The following is a 19,531-nucleotide window of genomic DNA, read 5'->3' on the forward strand; positions in this document are numbered from 1 at the left end:
TCTCCCCCTTTTAGACTGTGAGCCCACTGTTGGGTAGGGACTGTCTCTATATGTTGTCAATTTGTACTTCCCAAGCGCTTAGTACAGTGCTCTGCACATAGTAAGCGCTCAATAAATGCGATTGATGATGATGATGATGCTGTCTCAACTAAGCCACAGTGCTTCCTAGTAGTTAAAGCTTAAACAAGAATATCGATTCCTTTGCTATCAGCAGGTATTTCCCATGTCATGAAGATAGGGTGAGTATCCTCAGGTCGGTCCTGGAAAATGGAAGCATGGATGACCCTAGGCTAAGGTGTCCCCTTCTTCCTGTCCTCAGCTTTATTTACTTTATGATATTAAGGTTTTTATGGCATTTATTAAGCACTTACTATGTGCAAAGCACTGTTCTCAGTGCTGGGGAGTTTACAAAGTGATCAGGTTGTCCCATGGGGGGCTCAGTCTTAATCCCCATTTTACAGATGAGGTAACTGAGGCACAGAGAAGTGAAGTGACTTGCCCAAAGTCACACAGCTGACAATTGGCGGAGCCCGGATTAGTCAAGTGTTTACTGTGTCCCAGGCACTGTACTAAACACTGGGGTAGATACAAGTTAATCTGGTTGGGCACAGGCCATGTACCACATTGGGTGCAGAGTCTTAATCCCCGTTTTACAGACGAGGAACTGAGGCACAGATGCAGTGAAGTGGCTTGCCCAAGATCACACAGCAAACAAGTGGCAGAGTTGGGATTAAAACCCAGGTCCTTCTGACTTCCAGGGCCGTGCTCTATTCACTAGGCTCTGCTGCTTCTCAGAGTGCTTACACCCCTAGCTCCTTGTGAGCTATGCCTTCTCCAGCTGCCTATGAAAGACATCTGTGGCATGGTGGGAGGAAAAGAGAGAGTGTGCACCATCAATAGGGCCACTGTGGGCTCTCCAGCGGGCCGTGTTTGGCTCTTGATTGTCATGAGGGGCCCCATTTTGCTCATGATCTGTAGCAGCCATACAGAAAGAACTTCAAAATGGGCCTACCATTTCTGAATGGTATCTTTCGGTCACCTAGCAAAGCAAGCTAGACTGTAAATTCATTATGATAGGAAACGCGTTGGCTAATCCTGTTGCACTATACTCTTCTAAGTGGTAGTATAGTGCTCTGCACATAGTAAGCATCAATAAATACCACTGCTTGATTGATAAATATCGGATAACAAATCTCATAAGCTTGAAACCCATCAGGCAATAATGATGGAGCTGATTTCTGTGTTCAGTGAAGTACGGAAAGGCCTCAAGGCCAACATGACTCTTTCTAGCTTTTCTTTCAGTCTCAGGGACAACCTTTACACAGGGTACATTTGGTTTTGTTTATAGTGTTTTGATCATTCATTCATTTGTATTTACTGAGCACTCACTGCATGTAAAGCACTGTACTAAATGCCTAATACAATGTAACAGAGACATTCCCTGCCCACAATGAGCTAATTAATTCCCTGTGCACTATATACAGCATATATGTACTACATAAATGTACTAAAAAAGTATTATCTATAAAGGCATATACAAACATACATTTAGCTAAGGTTTACTGTAGCCATACTCTGTACACTGTATCCATACTCTTTCCTCTAATATTGACCACTCGCTTTTCTCCCGATCATTTACATTCTACTATTATCAACAGAATGAATAAACTCCCTATTGCTATTTCTCACCAGAGGTAGCTTATTTTCTGAAGTTAATATTTCAATAGAAAAATCAGTTTGGAGTCTGAATCTGGAGAAGATGCAAAATATTCAGGTTGGACACAGTCGTCGTCCCACATGGTGCTCACAGTTGAATCCCCATTTTACAGATTTGGAAACTGAGGCCCAGAGAATTTAAGCGACTTGCCAAGGTCACCCAGCAGGTAACTGGTACAGCTGTAATTAGAACCCCCAGACCCATGTTCTTTCCACTAGGCCATTTGGGTTCAGTAAGCATTCCCTAGGCATATGCAAGAATGCTATCTTAAAGTAAAAATGCCCTTTCTGTTCTGCCTAATGTTTCCATCCCTATTATGCTGACTCGAGACAGAAAGTACTAGCAGCAATTCATCCAATTGTTAGATGGCTAACAAGAGCTGTTAGGACCCATATGGAATGTACAAAATGTTTCCAAATTGCTGTTAGGTTTGTCCCATGCAGATGCAGCCACTATTATCTATCCGATATCTTGTTCCCCACTTCCATCCCTTCCCCTCATAAAATGGAATGAAAATGAGCCATCAGGAAATGGCAGGAAGGCTACTTTAAGTGCCCCAAATTAGGCTCCTGTAGAGTGAGTTGAAAAATTGGATAAGAAGTTCCTCGAATGTCTGTCTTCAATCTCTTCTGTTGCTATTTAAATCCATTCTCTCACCACCAGTCAATCAATCGGTATTCATTGAGTGCTTATTGTCTGCAGAATACTCTACTAAGCACTTGGGTAGGTAATATCCAATAGTTGGTTAAAGTGATCCTTGCCCACAAGAAGCATACAGTCTAGAGGGGAAAATAGACATTAAAATAAATTACAGATAGGGAACATGATAGAATATAAGGACATGTATATCAGTCATACGGGGCTGGGGTAGTATCAAAGTGCTTAAGGGTTACACAGCAAAGCACATAGTCGATGCAGAGGGGAGGGCAGATAGGTGAAATGGGGACTTAGGGAGAACCTCTTGGAGGTAACGTGACTTTAAAGGGCTCTGGAAGTGGGGAGGGTGATGGACTAGGAAATGAAGTAGACGTTTCAGGTCCAAGGGAGGATATGGATAAGAAGTGGCAGTGGGGTAGACAAGATTGAGATACAGAGTAGGTTGACATTAGAGGAGCCAAGTGTATGGATTGAGTTGTATATCGTACGAAATCAGTGAGGTAAGGTGGAAGGGAAAATGCTCATTAACTGCCTTAAGATCTCTGGTGAGGAGTTTCTGTTCAGCACAGAGATGGGTGGCCAACCATTGGAGGAAAGATTGAGAAGGAGAGGTCAGAGAGATAGGAGGAGAGCTAAGAGAGGATGGTGTTGGTGAAGCCAAGGTTAGATAATGTTTCAAGGAGTAGGGGGTGGTCCTCCCTCTGGAAGGCAGTAGGAAGGTCAAAGAAGAGTAAGATGGATTAAAGGCCATTGGCCTCTCAGGGTCACACTTGGAGAGTTTCCAGTACTCTACCAGTCTCAACTATAGGAGGGAGAGTCAAGCAGAGGCTTAATAACCATTCCATTCCTAGCTTGGGCAGTGGCTAGTGGGTGGAAGGCAATCTGCTACTAGTCAAAACTCCCCTTTGCTGGGCAGCATCGACGAGGGGGAGAGTCGAGGGCAGAGACTCGTATGCTTCACAGAAGGAGGCAGTGGTAAACCACTTCTGTATTTTTACCAAGAGAACTCTATGGATACACTACCAGAACGATTGCAGATGGAAGTGGGGCATCCTGGAAGAGATGTGTCCATGGCATCGCTATGGGTCGGACATGACTCGATAGCATAAGACAACAACAGAGGCCATTGGATTTGGCTAGAAGGAGCTCATTGGTGTCCTTATAAAGCATTGTTTCTATGGAATGATGAGGAAATAAGCCTGAGATCAGGAGGTCGAGAAGAGAGTGCCCCTCTAGTTCGTAACTCCCTCTAGACTGTAAGCTCACTGTGGGCAGGGAATGTGTCAGTAAGTGCTCAGTAAATACGATTGAATGAATGAAGAGCTGAAAGAGAGAGTGGAGGTGGTGAATGTCAACAACTTGCTGAAAGAGTTTGGAAGCGAATGGTAGGAGGGAGATCAGGTGATAACCAGAAGTTATCATGAGGTCAGAGGATTATTTTTAGGGTAGGGGACCACATGGGCATGTAAGAAACCAATGGAGAAGGAGCCATTGGAAAATGAGCTGTTTAAGATGGTGGTCATCATTCAAACAGTGATATTGTACTGGGGGCTTACTGTGTATAGAGCACTGTACCAAACACTGGAGAAACTGCCATGCAATAGAATTGGTAGACATGATTCCTGCCCTGAAAGAGCTTACAATTAAGTGTTCCCACTTTTATATTAGCTAAAAAATGGCCCTTACTATTCTTCGAAGATCAAATCTTCTCCTCAGCTTTCATTCCTCAAGGCTTTTTTTTTTTTAGCTGGTATTCATTAGGGTTATTTCTGAACCTTCTCTGAATTCTCCACTTTTCCCAATATACTGAGACTTTACTCATGTGTGCTTGGGTGGCTAAATAAATCAATGAATAGCCAATGATGTCTTATAAATTGTATACATAAAGATTGTCCTTTGCTAAGTGGTGCATTTGCTATAATAATAATAGTAATAATAATAAAAATTGTATTTTTCAAGTGCTTACTACGTTTCTAATACTGTTCTAAAGCACTGGAGTAGATACAAAAACACAGGTCCCACATGGGGCTCATAGTATAAATAGGAGGAAGAAGAGGTAACGAATCCTCATTATGCAGATAAGGGAACTGACGCACAGATAAGTTAAGTGCCTTGCCCAAGGTCACACAGCAGAAAAGGACAGGGCTGGAACTAAAAGCCCAGTCCTCTGACTCTCGGGTCCATTCTCTTTCCATACTGCTTTTTGTAACGTTGCTTTGTTTCCTGTTTTACTACTTACTATCAAAACCTCAACTTGAATAGTCTCCTGTAAAAGATCCTCATTTCTGCATGACTGGTTTGCTGTTGAATTCAAGAAGTCTACTCGTGTGCTGCATCATTTGAAGTTGGAATCTACCCTATCAAATATTTCTTCTGACATACTCGCTTATGGTACTGCTTTTTAGTTTAATGTCCATGCATTTCTTGGGTGTCCTGCTTTGTCATCCATTCTCCTTCTCTCTAGCGTGGCTCAGTGGAAACAACCCGGGCTTTGGAGTCAGAGGTCATGGGTTCAAATTCCGGCTCCGCCAATTGTCAGCTGTGTGACTTCGGGCAAGTCACTTCAATTCTCCGGGCCTCAATTCCCTCATCTGTAAAATGGGGATGAAGCCTGCGAGCCCCCTGTGGGACAACCTGATTACCTTGTACCCCCAGCACTTAGAACAGTGCTTTGCACATAGTAAGTGCTTAATAAATGTCATCATTATTATTATTATTATATTTCTCCTCCCCTACACTGATCCTTTGGAATTTCAGTAATGCATATGGATATTCCTGTTCCCCATTTTCCCTCTCCATACACTTGCATCCTTTTGTTCTTCAATACTGAGCATTTTTTTTAAAGGTGAAAGCCATGCTGTATACTAAGCATTCAGATACATACAAGCTAATCAGGTTGGACACAGTCCATGTCCAACCTGAAAGAGGCTCACAGTCTTAATCCCCATTTTACAGATGGGGTAACTGAGTCACAGAGAAGTGAAATGATTACCCGAAATCACAGAGCAAACAAGTGGCAGAGCCGGGATTAGAACCCAGGTCCTCTGACTTTCAAGTCTGTGCTCTGGCCATTAGGTCATGCTACTTCTCTTCGCTGCTCCCTGGCCCACTCCAATTCAACCACTCACCACTCACTTGGACACAGGCTAGATCTTATCATCCCTAGTCTCTGTAAAATCTCTAACTTCTGATCTCCAATATATAACCCAACCCACACACTTCACTCCTCTAACATCAATCCACTGAAGGCAACTCTATCTCATCTATCTTGCCTCTGATTCCTTGATCATATTCTCCCTCTGTCCGAGACCTCCCTCTCCATTCATATCCAACAGACCCCCACTCTCACCACCTTCAAAGCCCTAATTAAATCATGCCTCCTCTAAAAGGCTTTGCTTGACTAAGCATTCATTTCTCCTGCTATTATTATTATGATTACTATTATTGTATTTGTTAACTACTTACTATGTGTCAGCACTGTTCTAAGTGCTGGGGTAGATACAAGTCAATCAGGCTGGACACAGTCCCTGCCATACATGGGGCTCACAGTCATTCATTCATTCATTCAATCATATTTATTGAGCGCTTACTGTGTGCAGAGCACTGTACTAAGCACTTGGGAAGTACAAGTGGGCAATATATAGAGACGGTCCCTACCCAACAACGGGCTCACAGTCTAGAAGGGGGAGACAGACAACTGCATCAGCCTCCTCTCTGATCTCCCATCCTCCTGTCTCTCCCCACTTCAACCCATACTTCACGCCACTGCCCGTATCGTCTTTGTGCAGAAATGCTCTGGGCATGTTACTCCCCTCCTCAGAAATCTCCAGTGGCTACCAATCAACCTATGCATCAGGCAAAAACTCCTCACCCTCGGCTTCAAGGCTGTCCATCACCTCGCCCCCTCCTACCTCACCTCCCTTCTCTCCTTCTCCAGCCCAGCCCGCACCCTCCACTCCTCTGCCACTAATCTCCTCACCGTGCCTCGTTCTGGCCTGTCCCATCGTCGACTCCCGGCCCACATCATCCCCCGGGCCTGGAATGCCCTCCCTCCGCACATCCGTCAAGCTAGCTCTCTTCCTCCCTTCAAAGCCCTACTGAGAGCTCACCTCCTCCAGGAGGCCTTCCCAGACTGACCCCCCTCCTTCCTCTCCCCCTCCTCCCCCTCCCCATTTTCCCCGCGTTACCTCCTTCCCCTCCCCACGGCACCTGTGTATATGTATATATGTTTGTATACTCTATTTTATTTGTACATATTTATTCTATTTCTTTTATTTTAATATGTTTTATTTTGTTGTCTGTCTTCCCCTTCTAGACTGTGAGCCCACTTTTGGGTAGGGACCATCTCTATATGTTGCCAACTTGTAATTCCCAAGTGCTTAGTACAGTGCTCTGCACACAGTAAGTGCTCAATAAATACGACTATGAATGAATGAATGAACAAACAAAACAAAACATGTGGACAGGTGTCAAGTCATCAGAATAAATAGAAATAAAGCTAGATGCACATCATTAACAAAATAAATAGAATAGTAAATAGGTACAAGTAACAGAGTAATAAATCTGTACAAACATAAATACAGGTGCTGTGGGGAGGGGAAGGAGGTAGGGTGTGGGGGGATGGGGAGAAGGAGAGGAAAAAAGGGGCTCAGTTTGGGAAGGCCTCTTGGAGGAGGTGAGTTCTCAGTAGGGCTTTGAAGGGAAGAAGAGAGCAAGCTTGGCAGATGTGTGGAGGGAGGCATTCCAGGCCAGAGGGAGGACGTGGGCCGGGGGTTGACGGTGGGACAGGCAAGAATGAGGTACAGTGAGGAGGTTAGCGGCAGCAGAGGAGCGGAGGGTGCGGGCTGGGCTGGAGAAGGAGAAGAAGGGAGGTGAGGTAGGAGGGGGCCAGGTGATGGACAGCCTTGAAGCCAAAGTCTAAATAGGAGAGAGAACAGATATTTAATCCTCATTTTAGTTGAGGAAACAAAAGCAGAGAGAAGTTAAGTGACATACCCAGGGTTACCTAGCAAGAGCTGGGATTAGAACCCAGGACCTCTGACTCCTAGTCCCGTGCTCTTTTCACTGGGTCACATTGCTTCTTTAGTGGGCCTACCACTGGGATTTGGATTTGTATCTCTTAAACCTTGATAGTCACCCTACCCCAAGCCTCAAAACACTTAGGAACGGATGACTATTCTCTCCCATTTCCCCAAACCTGTAGTGCATTTCCATGTCTATCTCCCCCTCTCTATTGTAAACTTTTTTGTGGTAGAGATAGTATCTACCAACTCTACTGAACCTTACTCTCCCACACAGTACAGTACAGTACCTTTGATTAATTCATTAACCTCATCAACTCTGAAAACTCACTTGTTTTTCCTTTCTCACCCCCTCCTTCCCACAAAATTGTCCTCTCCCATCAAAGGGAGGTCAGATCTCTAGACTCCCCCCACTTATCTCAGGCCATCTTTCCCCATTTGTACTCCCAACCCAACCTTTCCTCTTTTAATGCAGACAGCTACACCCTCAACTCTGTCCTCTCCACCAAACCCAATCTATCTGCATTTCCCAGTACTGGATTACTCCAAAGTATGCCTCCTCTGCTGCTGTGGTCCTTCCTTGCAACGCTATTGGTAGAAATCCAGACACTAGGCTGGCTTTGGCCAGATCAAATTCATCCTTCACTCACATAGCTCTGTCCTCTCTTCCTCTCAGAACACTTTTCTTCCATGAGGGCTCCCAGGGTCCATCGACCCTATCAACTATTTCAGAACTTTAACTCCCTCTAAACACCCCTCAGTGCCCCCACCTCCCTTCTCTTTCATCCTAGAACTGCTTTGTAGACCACCAAATTGAAATAATCCAGTTACAAAATCGCTCCCACACCTCCCCAGATCCCTCATACCCACTCCCATCAACTCCTTCTTAGCTTGATTCTCAAAAGATTTCACTTGTGCTTTCAAATATGACCCCTCCACCTGCACCTCCCACTCCATCCCTGCACAACTTCCAAGATCACTTGGGTCCACTCTTCTTCCCTCCTTGACTGCCACCTCAGCCAGTCAATTTCTGATGTCCCCTTCCCCTGATCTTCAAACATCCCCATATCTTCCCTGTTCAAAAAAAACCCTTCTCTGAATACCACTGCACTATCCAGCTATCACACCCCTCTGCCTCTTCCCATTCCCATCTAACCTCCTTGAATAGATTGTAGACATCCACTGCCTCCACTTTTTCTCTTCCAACTCCCTTTCTGACCTGCTACAATCTTGGTTTTACATTCATTCTTCACTCCACTGAAACCGCTCATGTGTAAGTATGTAATTTAAAATATTCATAATCATTTATCACTACATATTTCTAATTTGATAATATAAACATTAATAGTGTTTATTATGGTATTCGTTTAGTGTTTACTATGTGGCAGGCACTGTTCTAAGTGATGAGGTGGATACAATTTAATCAGGTTGGACACAGTTAATAGCCCACATGAAGCTCACAGTCTTAACCCCCATTTTATGGATGACGTAATTGAAGCACAGAGGCTTTAAGTGACTTGCCCAAGGTCATCAAGCAGACAAGTGGCAGAATCAGCATTAGAACCCAGGTCCTTGCGATGCCCAGGCTCTATTCTAGAGGCCATGCTGCTTCTCTAGTTAAAAATTTATGTTGTTTAAAATTGCTTAATTAAGACTGCCTAAAATCTATATTGTGTGCTTAATAGTTTTCCTATGAGAATGTGTTCATTAAGGCTCTTTTACTTAAAATTCTATTTCCATGAAACCAATTTAGACTGTTAACCAGAGACTTCCTGTAAAGGACAGAGTACTCCCGTTTCACTAAACTTCACTTTGGTGTTTGACTTGGTCTGTCAGACACCAGATAATATCATTATGAGCAGGGAATGTGCCTGTTTCTTGTTGTATTATAATAATAATGATATTTGTTAAGCACTTACTATGTCCCAAGCACTGTTCTAAACTCTGGGGTAGATGCAGGTAATCAGGTTGTCCCACATGGGTCCACAGACTTAATCCCCATTTTACAGATCAGGTAACTGAGGCACAGAGAATAATAATGATAATAATGGTATTTGTTAAGCACTTACTATGTGCAAAGCACTGTTCTAAGCACTGGGAGGATACAAGGTGATCAGGTTGCCCCACTTGGGGCTCACAGTCTTAATGCCCATTTTACAGATGAGATAAGTGAGGCACGGAGAAGTTAAGCGACTTGCCCAAGATCACACAACAGACGAGTGGCAGAGCTGAGATTAGAACCCATATCCTCTAACTCCCAAGCCATCGAAGAGAAGTAGCATGGCTCAGTGGAAAGAGCACGGGCTTTGGAGTCAGAGGTCATGGGTTCAAATCCCGGCTCTGCCAATTGTCAGCTGTGTGACTTTGGGCAAGTCACGTAACTTCTCTGGGCCTCAGTTCCCTCATCTGTAAAATGGGGATTAAGACTGTGAGCCCTCCAAGAGACAACCTGATCACCTTGTAACCTCCCCAGCGCTTAGAACAGTGCTTTGCACATAGTAAGCACTTAATAAATGCTATCATTATTATTATTATTATTATTATTAATAGGCCACACTGCTTCCATACTCTCCCAGGCTCTTAGTACAGTGCTCTGCACACAATAAGAGCTCAAGAAATGTGACTGAATGTATGAATAAACATAATAATCTTTTTAATTTGGTTTACTACTCGTTTATTTAGTCGTCTCTGGATAGCAACCTCCCTAGGTAACAAAAATCACCAACAGCATTCTGCTGTTCTCACAAATGAAAATTTTTGGCTGTTCCTTGAAAAATCAAGATGCATGCTGCAAGATATGCAAGATGCATATAACTTGGTCTTCCAGCTTATTCTTAGCCCATAGTGCTTTCCTGGTTACACCAAGTAATTCATAAGTACCCGCCAGGCTCAAATAATGACAAATTTCCAGTCCATAGGAAACAGGACAGGGTACGGTTCTGGGTTTTCATCCAAGGTTTTCCAAAAGCTGTATCTACAATTTCTAGAAATAAGCAGGCAGAGGGAATTTTTCCTACTAGAACTATCAGAAAGATCTGTGCTTCGTGTGTGAAAGAACTGAATATGCTAGAGGAAATAGGGACATACACCCCCAACATTATCTCTCTCTCTCTCTCACACACACGCTTGTGTGCATACATACAGGCACGCACACACACACAACACATCAGACACATTCCCAGAAATTGGCTTATTGGCAAGAACGTTTTGACTCAGAACAGAAGAGCAGTCAATAAATCAGTCAACCAGTAGCATTTATTGAGCACTTACTGTGTGCAGAGCACTGTACTAAGGCTCTCGGAGAATACAACCCAACCGACTTGGTAGACACAATTATTTATTTCTTGACCGTTTGATTGATCCCTCTTCCACATAGGGCTCACAGTCTAAACCGGAAGGAGAACAGGCAATTAATTCCCATTTTATGGATGAGGAATCTGAGGCAGAGAGCAGCTAAGTGAATTTCTCAAGGTTACACAGCAGGATGTAATCCTCCAGGTGGGATTAGTACCCAGATTCATTCATTCATTCATTCATTCATTCATTCATTCAATCGTATTTATTGAGTGCTTACTGTGTGCAGAGCACTGTACTAAGCGCTTGGGAAGTACAAGTTGGCAACATATAGAGACGGTCCCTACCCAACAGTGGGCTCACAGTCTAGAAGAGTGGGCTTACAGTCTAGAAGAGTGGGCTCACAGTCTAGAAGGTCCAGAATAGAACAGAGTCCATCAGAGCTGCTTCAGCCCAGGACTGGCTGAATAATCATAATAATATAATTCTGATAACCGTTAAGTGCTTACTATATTGCCAAGCACTATGTGCCAGGAACTGTACTAAGCTCTGGAGTGGGTACAAGCAAATTGGGTTGGACACAGTCTCTGTCCCCCATGGGATTCCAGTCTAAGAAGGAGAGAGAGAAGGAATTTTATCCCCATTGTACAGATGAGGACAGTGAGGCCCAGAGACATTAAGTGACTTGCCCAAGGTCACCAGAAGGCAAGTGACACAGTGGATTTAGGTCCTCTGACTCTCAAGCCCGTGTTCTTTCCACCAGGTCGCACAGTCTTCTAGACTGAGCCCATTGTTGGGTAGGGACCGTCTGTATATGTTGCCAACTTGTACTTCCCAAGCGCTTAGTACAGTGCTCTGCGCACAGTAAGCGCTCAATAAATACGATTGAATGATATAGAAAACCCTACAGAGAACAAGCTGTTTCTAGATTCCAATCCATTTGGCTTGTGGGACTGATAGAGAAGCAGCATGGCTCAGCAGAAAGAGCACAGGCCTTGGAGTCAGAGGTCATAGGTTCGAATACCGGCTCTGCCAATTGTCAGCTGTGTGACTCTGGGCAAGTCACTTAACTTCTCTGTGCCTCCGTTCCCTCATCTGTAAAAAATGGGGATTAAGACTGTGAGCCCCCTGTGGGACAACCTGATCACCTTGTAACCTCCCCAGCGCTTAGAACAGTGCTTTGCACATAGTAAACGCTTAATAAATGCCATTATTATTATTATTATTATATTATTATTTAGGCCATACTCCTTAAGAGCCTCAGCAATCCATCCCTGGAAGACTGCAGAATCCCGCTGCCCTGTCAGACCTGGTCTATCGCTAATACTAGCCCAGAACCGAAGTAGATTTCTCAGGAAAGTTACTGGTCAAAAAATAAGTCTCAGCGCCGGAGCTGGATCTCAGCCTTGGGGACTGGCTGGCTCAAAGCTGGCCCAGATTCACGATTATTTTACTTGCACATATCTATTCTATTTATTTGATTTTGTTAGTATGTTTGGTTTTGTTCTCTGTCTCCCCCTTCTAGACTGTGAGCCCACTGTTGGGTAGGGACTGTCTCTATATGTTGCCAGCTTGTACTTCCCAAGCACTTAGTACAGTGCTCTGCACACAGTAAGCGCTCAATAAATACGATTGATTGATTGATTGATCCGCGGGGACACGGACCAAGCTAAATAATAAGATGCCTAGGTAGTTCCGGGAATGAAAAACAATGCGTAATTTTTGCACCACTTGTAGAGCCTTAAATTCTAAGTGCATTCGTCCAAAAAACAAGTGCTTTCCAGCTTGATTGAAACGAAGTAGAAAACCCGTGATTGAAAAATTTGGAAAAAAAAAATTGAAAATACTATAGCCAAGTCGAAAAGCAGCATAGCTTAGAGGCTGGAGCATGGACCTGGGAATCAGAAGGAACTGGGTTCTAATCTCAGCTCTGCCACTTGTCTGCTCTATGACACTGGCTAAGGCACTTAACCTCTCTGTGCCTCAGTTCCCTCAACTATAGAATGAAGATTAAGACTGTGAGCCCCATTTGGGACAGGGACTGTGTCCAACCCAATTTGCTTGTATCCACCCCAGCTCTTAATACGGTGCCTGGCACATAGTAAGCGCTTAACAAATTCCATATACAGTTTCTTAGGTGGCTGAAGGAGGAATGTTTATTTGAATTAAATTTGGGGTCTCATCATTTTTCATAGATTAAACCATTTTAGGACCTTCAGTTTTTAGTCAGAAACATCAAATATTCTTTGCTACAAAGGAGAGATCTTAGTAATATACCAGGAGATGCTCTATTAGTATCTTCTAGATTGTGAGCCTGTTGTTGGGTAGGGACCGTCTCTATATGTTGCCAACTTGTACTTCCCAAGCGCTTAGTACAGTGCTCTGCACACAGTAAGCGCTCAATAAATGAAGCAGCGTTGCTCAGTGGAAAGAGCCCGGGCTTTGGAGTCAGAGGTCGTGGCTTCGAATCCCAGCTCCGCCACATGTCCGCTGTGTGACCTTGGGCAAGTCACTTCACTTCTCTGAGCCTCAGCTACCTCATCTGTAAAATGGGGATTAAGACTGTGAGCCCCACGTGGGACAACTTGATCACCTTGTATCCCCCCCAGCGCTTAGAACAGTGCTTTGCACATAGTAAGCGCTTAACAAATGCCATCAACATTATAATAGAGAAGCAGCATGGCTCAGTGGAAAGAGCCCGGGCTTTGGAGTCAGAGGTCATGGGTTCAAACCCTGGCTCCGTCAATTGTCAGCTGTGTGACCGTGGGCAAGTCACTTCACTTCTCTGTGCCTCAGTTACCTCATCATCATCATCATCAATCATATTTATTGAGCGCTTACTGTGTGCAGAGCACTGTACTAAGCGCTTGGGAAGTACAAGTTGGCAACATATGGAGACAGTCCCTACCCAACAGTGGGCTCACAGTCTAAAAGGGGGAGACAGAGAACAAAACCAAACATACTAACAAAATAAAATAAATAGAATAGATATGTACAAGTAAAATAAATAAATAGAGTAACAAATATGTACAAACATATATACATATATACAGGTGCTGTGGGGAAGGGAAGGAGGTAAGATGGGGGGAAGGAGAGGGGGACGAGGGGGAGAGGAAGGAAGGGGCTCAGTCTGGGAAGGCCTCCTGGAGGAGGTGAGCTCTCAGTAGGGCCTTGAAGGGAGGAAGAGAGCTAGCTTGGCGGAGGGGCAGAGGGAGGGCATTCCAGGCCCGGGGGATGACGTGGGCCAGGGGTCGATGGTGGGACAGGCGAGAACAAGGTACGGTGAGGAGATTAGCGGCGGAGGAGCGGAGGGTGCGGGGTGGGCTGGAGAAGGAGAGAAGGGAGGTGAGGTAGGAGGGGGTGAGGTGATGGACAGCCTTGAAGCCCAGGGTGAGGAGTTTCTGCCTGATGCGCAGATTGATTGGTAGCCACTGGAGATTTTTGAGGGGGGGAGTAACATGCCCAGAGCGTTTCTGGACAAAGACAATCTGGGCAACAGCGTGAAGTATGGATTGAAGTGTGGAGAGACACGAGGATGGGAGATCAGAGAGAAGGCTGATGCAGTAGTCCAGATGGGATAGGATGGGAGCTTGAGCGAGAAGGGTAGCGGTGTGGATGGAGAGGAAAGGGTAGATCTTGGCAATGTTGCAGAGCTGAGACCGGCCGGTTTTGGTGACGACTTGGATGTGTGGGGTGAACGAGAGAGCGGAGTCGAGGATGACACCAAGGTTGCGGGCTTGTGAGACGGGAAGAATGGTAGTGTCGTCAACAGTGATGGGGAAGTCAGGGAGAGGGCAGGGTTTGGGAGGGAAGACAAGGAGTTCAGTCTTGGACATGTTGAGTTTTAGGTGGCGGGCAGACATCCAGATGGAGATGTCCTGAAGGCAGGAGGAGATGCGAGCCTGGAGGGAGGGGGAGAGAGCAGGGGCAGAGATGTAGATCTGGGTGTCATCAGCGTAGAGATGATAGTTGAAGCCGTGGGAGCGAATGAGGTCACCAAGGGAGTGCGTGTAGATCGAGAACAGAAGGGGACCAAGCACTGAACCTTGGGGAACCCCCACAGTAAGGGGATGGGAGGGGGAGGAGGAGCCTGCAAAAGCCTGCAAAAGAGACTGTAATCTCTTTTTTTTACCTCATCTGTAAAACATGGATTAAGACAGTGATCCCCCCATGGGACAACCTGATCACCTTGTAACCTCCCCAGCGCTTAGAACAGTGCTTTTCACATAGTAAGCGCTTAATAAATGTCATTATTATCTTTTAGACTTTGAGCCCACTGTTGGGTAGGGACTGTCTCTATATGTTGCCAACTTGTACTTCCCAAGCGCTTAGTACAGTGCTCTGCACACAGTAAGAGCTCAATAAATACGATTGATTGAATAAATACGATTGAATGAATGAATTACAGAGGATGGTGATGTAACCTAAAATGATCCAAAGTTTTCGTTTTCCTCTTCTTTCAATTCTTTGAGGTTAAACCATATTGAGATGTTTGTGCATGATAAACAGTTGCTTATTTTGTTTACACAAACTTGTTTACCTACATGTTAAGGTGATGAAACTTTAGAGAAGCAGTGTGGCTCAGTGGAAAGAGCACGGGCTTGGGAGTCAGAGGTCATGGGTTCTAATCCCAGCTCTGCCACTTATTGGCTGTGTGACTTTGGGCAAGTCACTCAACTTCTCAGTGCCTTAGTTACCTCATCTGTAAAATGGGGATTAAGATTATGAGACCCACGTGGGACACCCTGATCACTTTGTATCCTCCCCAGAACATAGAACAGTGCTTTGCACATAGTAAGCGCTTAACAAACACCATTATTATTATTATGAAATGACTGGTTTGGATGCATGAGGGGGAAAAAATGAAAAGGAAAAGATGGTTTAGTTCATATAGCATCATATATTTTGTTGTATCAAATCACTTTGCCACTTGCAAGAGGGAAGAACATTTTGCAAGGTATCAGTTTGCAAGAAATAATGCAGAGTTCAGCAGAACTTTTTAGACAGTCAAGAAGTACTTAGATCGGCAATGCAATGTAGTTTTTTTGTGATATAATAGCCATGTAAATAATTGCTGAATATTAAAAAACTGTATTTTTACAAAAGGGAATTTATAGATTCTTTATTAATGGGAAGGTGGTGTATACAGTACTTTCACTTTTTTCTTCCTCCTAAAAAACTCCATGGAGCAATTGCCCAGTGTTTTAATCTTCTCAGGAAGGATTAATTGTTGCGTTAATTCAGCCAAAGTGTAGTCTTTTCATAGGTGAGATGCTTCAAATCCTAATACCTAAGCAATCTACCCTGACTTGAGATGTGTATGAAATTTCCAATACAGTAATTAGCTTGTAAGCTGTTGAGTGCAGGAACAAGATATTTCATTTCTATATTGTAACTCTCCCAAGCACTTAAGCTTCAACTCCTAATACCTAAACGGACTACCCTGACTTGAAGTGTGTATGAAATATCCAGTACAAAAATTAGTTTGTAAGATTTTGACGGCAGGAATCAGGTATTTCACTTCTATATTGTACTCTCCCAATCACTTAACACAGTGTTCCTCACACAGTCGGTGCTCAAATACCACTGATGATAACAAGGGTGAATTATTCTGGCGATCATGAGACTCTTCACATATTTAGTACTACAAAGATTTAAATATATTCTGGATATATTTTGCCTTTTTGGAAGTCCAAATAATCAATATTATTTATTGAGCATCTGCATACAACAGAAGACTATGCAGAGCATTTAGGAGATATGATCTCTAAATTGGTAGATATGATCTCTGCTCTCAAGAAATTATGATCCCTGGCCTATATCCACGTAGTTCTTAGATGGGACGTGACTATGGGAAAATCCCAGTGGTCTGGACCATAAGTTAACAACGGCTGAGCAGCAGGAATTCGAGCCAGCAAAGACCACTAAGAGAAACTTTGGCTCGTCAAAACCCTTTCTCCTCTGTGGGACGTTTTCTTGTCAGTGTGTCCTGGATGAGGAGCAAAAATATCAGCCCTCCTCCAATCAGTGTTTTCTAAAGAAATGAGGGAGGAAAATTATTTTTATATAATTCTATATTATATTTAAATTGTATTTTATAAATTATATTGTCTGGCTCCCCCTCTAGACTGTAAGCTCATTATGGGCAGGAAATTCTGCTAATTCTGTTGTATTGTAATAATAATAATAATAATGATGGTATTTATTAAGTGCTTACTATGTACTTTGTTCTAAGCGCTGGGTGCGGGGGGATACAAAGTGATCAGGTTGTTCCCTATGAGGCTCACAGTCTTAATCCCCATTTTACAGATGAGGGAACTGAGGCACAGAGAAGTGAAGTGACTTGCCCAAAGTCACACAGCTGACAAGTGGTGGAGTCGGAATTAGAACCCATGACCTCTGACTCCCAAGCCCATGCTCTTTCCAATCAGTCAATCATATTGAGCGCTTACTGTGTGCAGAGCACTGTACTAAGCGCTTGGGAAGTACAAGTTGGCAACATATAGAGACGGTCCCTACCCAACAGTGGGCTCACAGTCTAAAAGGGGGAGACAGAGAATAAAACCAAACATACTAACAAAATAAAATAGAATAGATATGTACAAGTAAAATAGAGTACTGAGCCACGCTGCTTCTCTACTCTCCCAAGTGCTTAGTACAGTGCTCTTCACATAGAAAGAGCTCAGTACCATTCATTGATTTGAGGTATACAATCTAGGAACTCTGCAACATCCATACTTGTTTTGTTCATTGTCTGTCTTCCCCCTTCTAGACTGTGAGCCCATTGTTGGGTTGGGATTGTCTCTATTTGTTGCCAAATTGTACTTTCCAAGCGCTTAGTACAGTGCTCTGCGCACATTAGGCGCTCAATAAATATGATTGAATGAATGAACAAATTGAAATGTGCAGGGCCATGGTGAATATGTCTGAGAGACCATTTCCATACACAGCAGTTGTCAGTAAATGATAATTTACTCAGAAAGGAATTATTTATTCCAAGGGATGCAAAAGGAATGCTAAAGACATAAGCCACAACCAGAAAACCAGTACCACAAGAACTGATTCAGTTCTAGAAAGAGAGAGAGAAACTCATGGCATTCCACAGGCAAGGCAATTATCTAAAACAGCATCACCTGTAAGCCACCAACTCAGAGGGAAAAGGGAAGAAGGTTTGTGCAAACCTTCTCCAAGAAAATTCTGGTAGTTTTGGTTGTCCCCAGAAGAACACTTGGTCTCCTGGATAATACATTTTTCAACTTTCTTCCCTGAAATTCATCTGCCTACTTCATTCATTCATTCATTCGTATTTATTGAAATTCATCTGCCTACTTCATTCATTCATTCATTGTCATATTTATTGAGCACTTACTGTGTGCAGAGCACTGTACTAAGCACTTGGGAAGTATAAGTCGGCAATTTATAGAAACGGTCCCTACCCAACGGCGGGCTCACAGTCTAGAAGGGGGAGACAGACAACAGAACAAAACATGTTGACAGGTTTCAAAATCGTCAGAGCAAATAGCATTAAAGCTATATGCCCATCATTAACAAAATAAATAGAATAGTAAATATGTACAAGTAAAATAGAGTAATAAATATGTATAAACATATATGCAGGTGCTGTGGGGAGGGGAAGGAGGTAGGGCCGGGGGGATGAGGAGGAGGAGAGGAAAAAGGGGGGCTCAGTCTGGGAAGGCCTCCTGGAGGAGGTGAGCTCTCAGTAAAGATTTGAAGGGAGGAAGAGTGATCTGAAATACAACAAGGCTTCAGCCGACAATTTATTGGCTGTCTTGAAATACAATTAGCACTCCTCAAAACCTTTTCCCCTTGTTTTTGACCAATAAGAATTTCAAAGCCATTTCAGCACAGGGCATGGCCCCCGCTTAATGTAATGAAAGAAGTTACAATTATTTTGAATGGTCTATCAAAGAAAATCAAATATGTTTATAGAAATTCATGCTAAGTGAAATGTTTTTCCTAAATAACGGAGTATAAGGTTTTTATATAGAATAGTTGAATGAACATTTAATTAACTGTAGCAGTAGAAAGAGAATTGTCTTTTCTGATTTTTCATTATCATAGTTGAAATTCCATTTATTTTTTTTTTGATCAGTGTGGAAGCAATGCCAGTGAGACTACACTTACAAATTTTATCACTATTTTTAAGTTGAACATTACTTCACAGACCTTTTAAGAAATTAGCAATTTATTTTATTTCTAAAATAAGAAATCTATTCAATTCAGGCTTATAGCTTATTAAAAGTATCCTGTGGTCTTCTGACAACTTCCATGGAATTTAGCTCCTAGCTCTTGGGAAAGTGGAAAATATCAGCATCGGCTCAGATGGGGGAAAACCATCTCATGGTAATTTTATATGTAGCAGAGAGTAGTAGTAATAGCATTTATTAATTACTGCGCACACAGCGGGTAATTAGACTCAGTCCCCGGTCCTTGGGGGGCTCATATTCTAAGACTATAAAGCGGGAAGAAGTCACTAGTAATGGACACATAATAATGGTGGTATTTGGGTTTTTTATGGTATTTGTTAAGCACATATTATGTGTCAAGTACTGTATTAATAATAATAATAATAATAATAATGGCATTTATTAAGCGCTTACTATGTGCAAAGCACTGTTCTAAGTGCTGGGGAGTTTACAAGGTGATCAGGTTGTCCCACGGTGGGCTCACAGTCTTAATCCCCATTTTACAGATGAGGGAACTGAGGCCCAGAGAAGTGAAGTGACTTGCCCAGAGTCACACAGCTGACAATTGGCAGAGCCGGGATTTGAACCCATGACCTCTGACTCCAAAGCCCGGGCTCTTTCCAGTGAGCCACGCT

At 43.4% G+C, this 19,531-nt stretch overlaps 1 protein-coding gene and 1 non-coding gene across 12 annotated transcripts in view; both read left to right on the plus strand.

Annotated features, from left to right (window-relative positions):
• Positions 1-19,531, plus strand: part of PEX5L (peroxisomal biogenesis factor 5 like) — a 320,579-nt gene that overhangs the window by 121,992 nt on the left and 179,056 nt on the right. The window lies entirely within an intron of this gene.
• On the plus strand, positions 3,127-3,267 carry LOC119934124. Its single transcript, XR_005452865.1, has one exon. It is a non-coding gene; the product is annotated as a small nucleolar RNA SNORA7 (small nucleolar RNA).

Source organism: Tachyglossus aculeatus, chromosome 1 (genome assembly GCF_015852505.1).
Source record: "Tachyglossus aculeatus isolate mTacAcu1 chromosome 1, mTacAcu1.pri, whole genome shotgun sequence".
Lineage (NCBI taxonomy): Eukaryota > Metazoa > Chordata > Mammalia > Monotremata > Tachyglossidae > Tachyglossus > Tachyglossus aculeatus.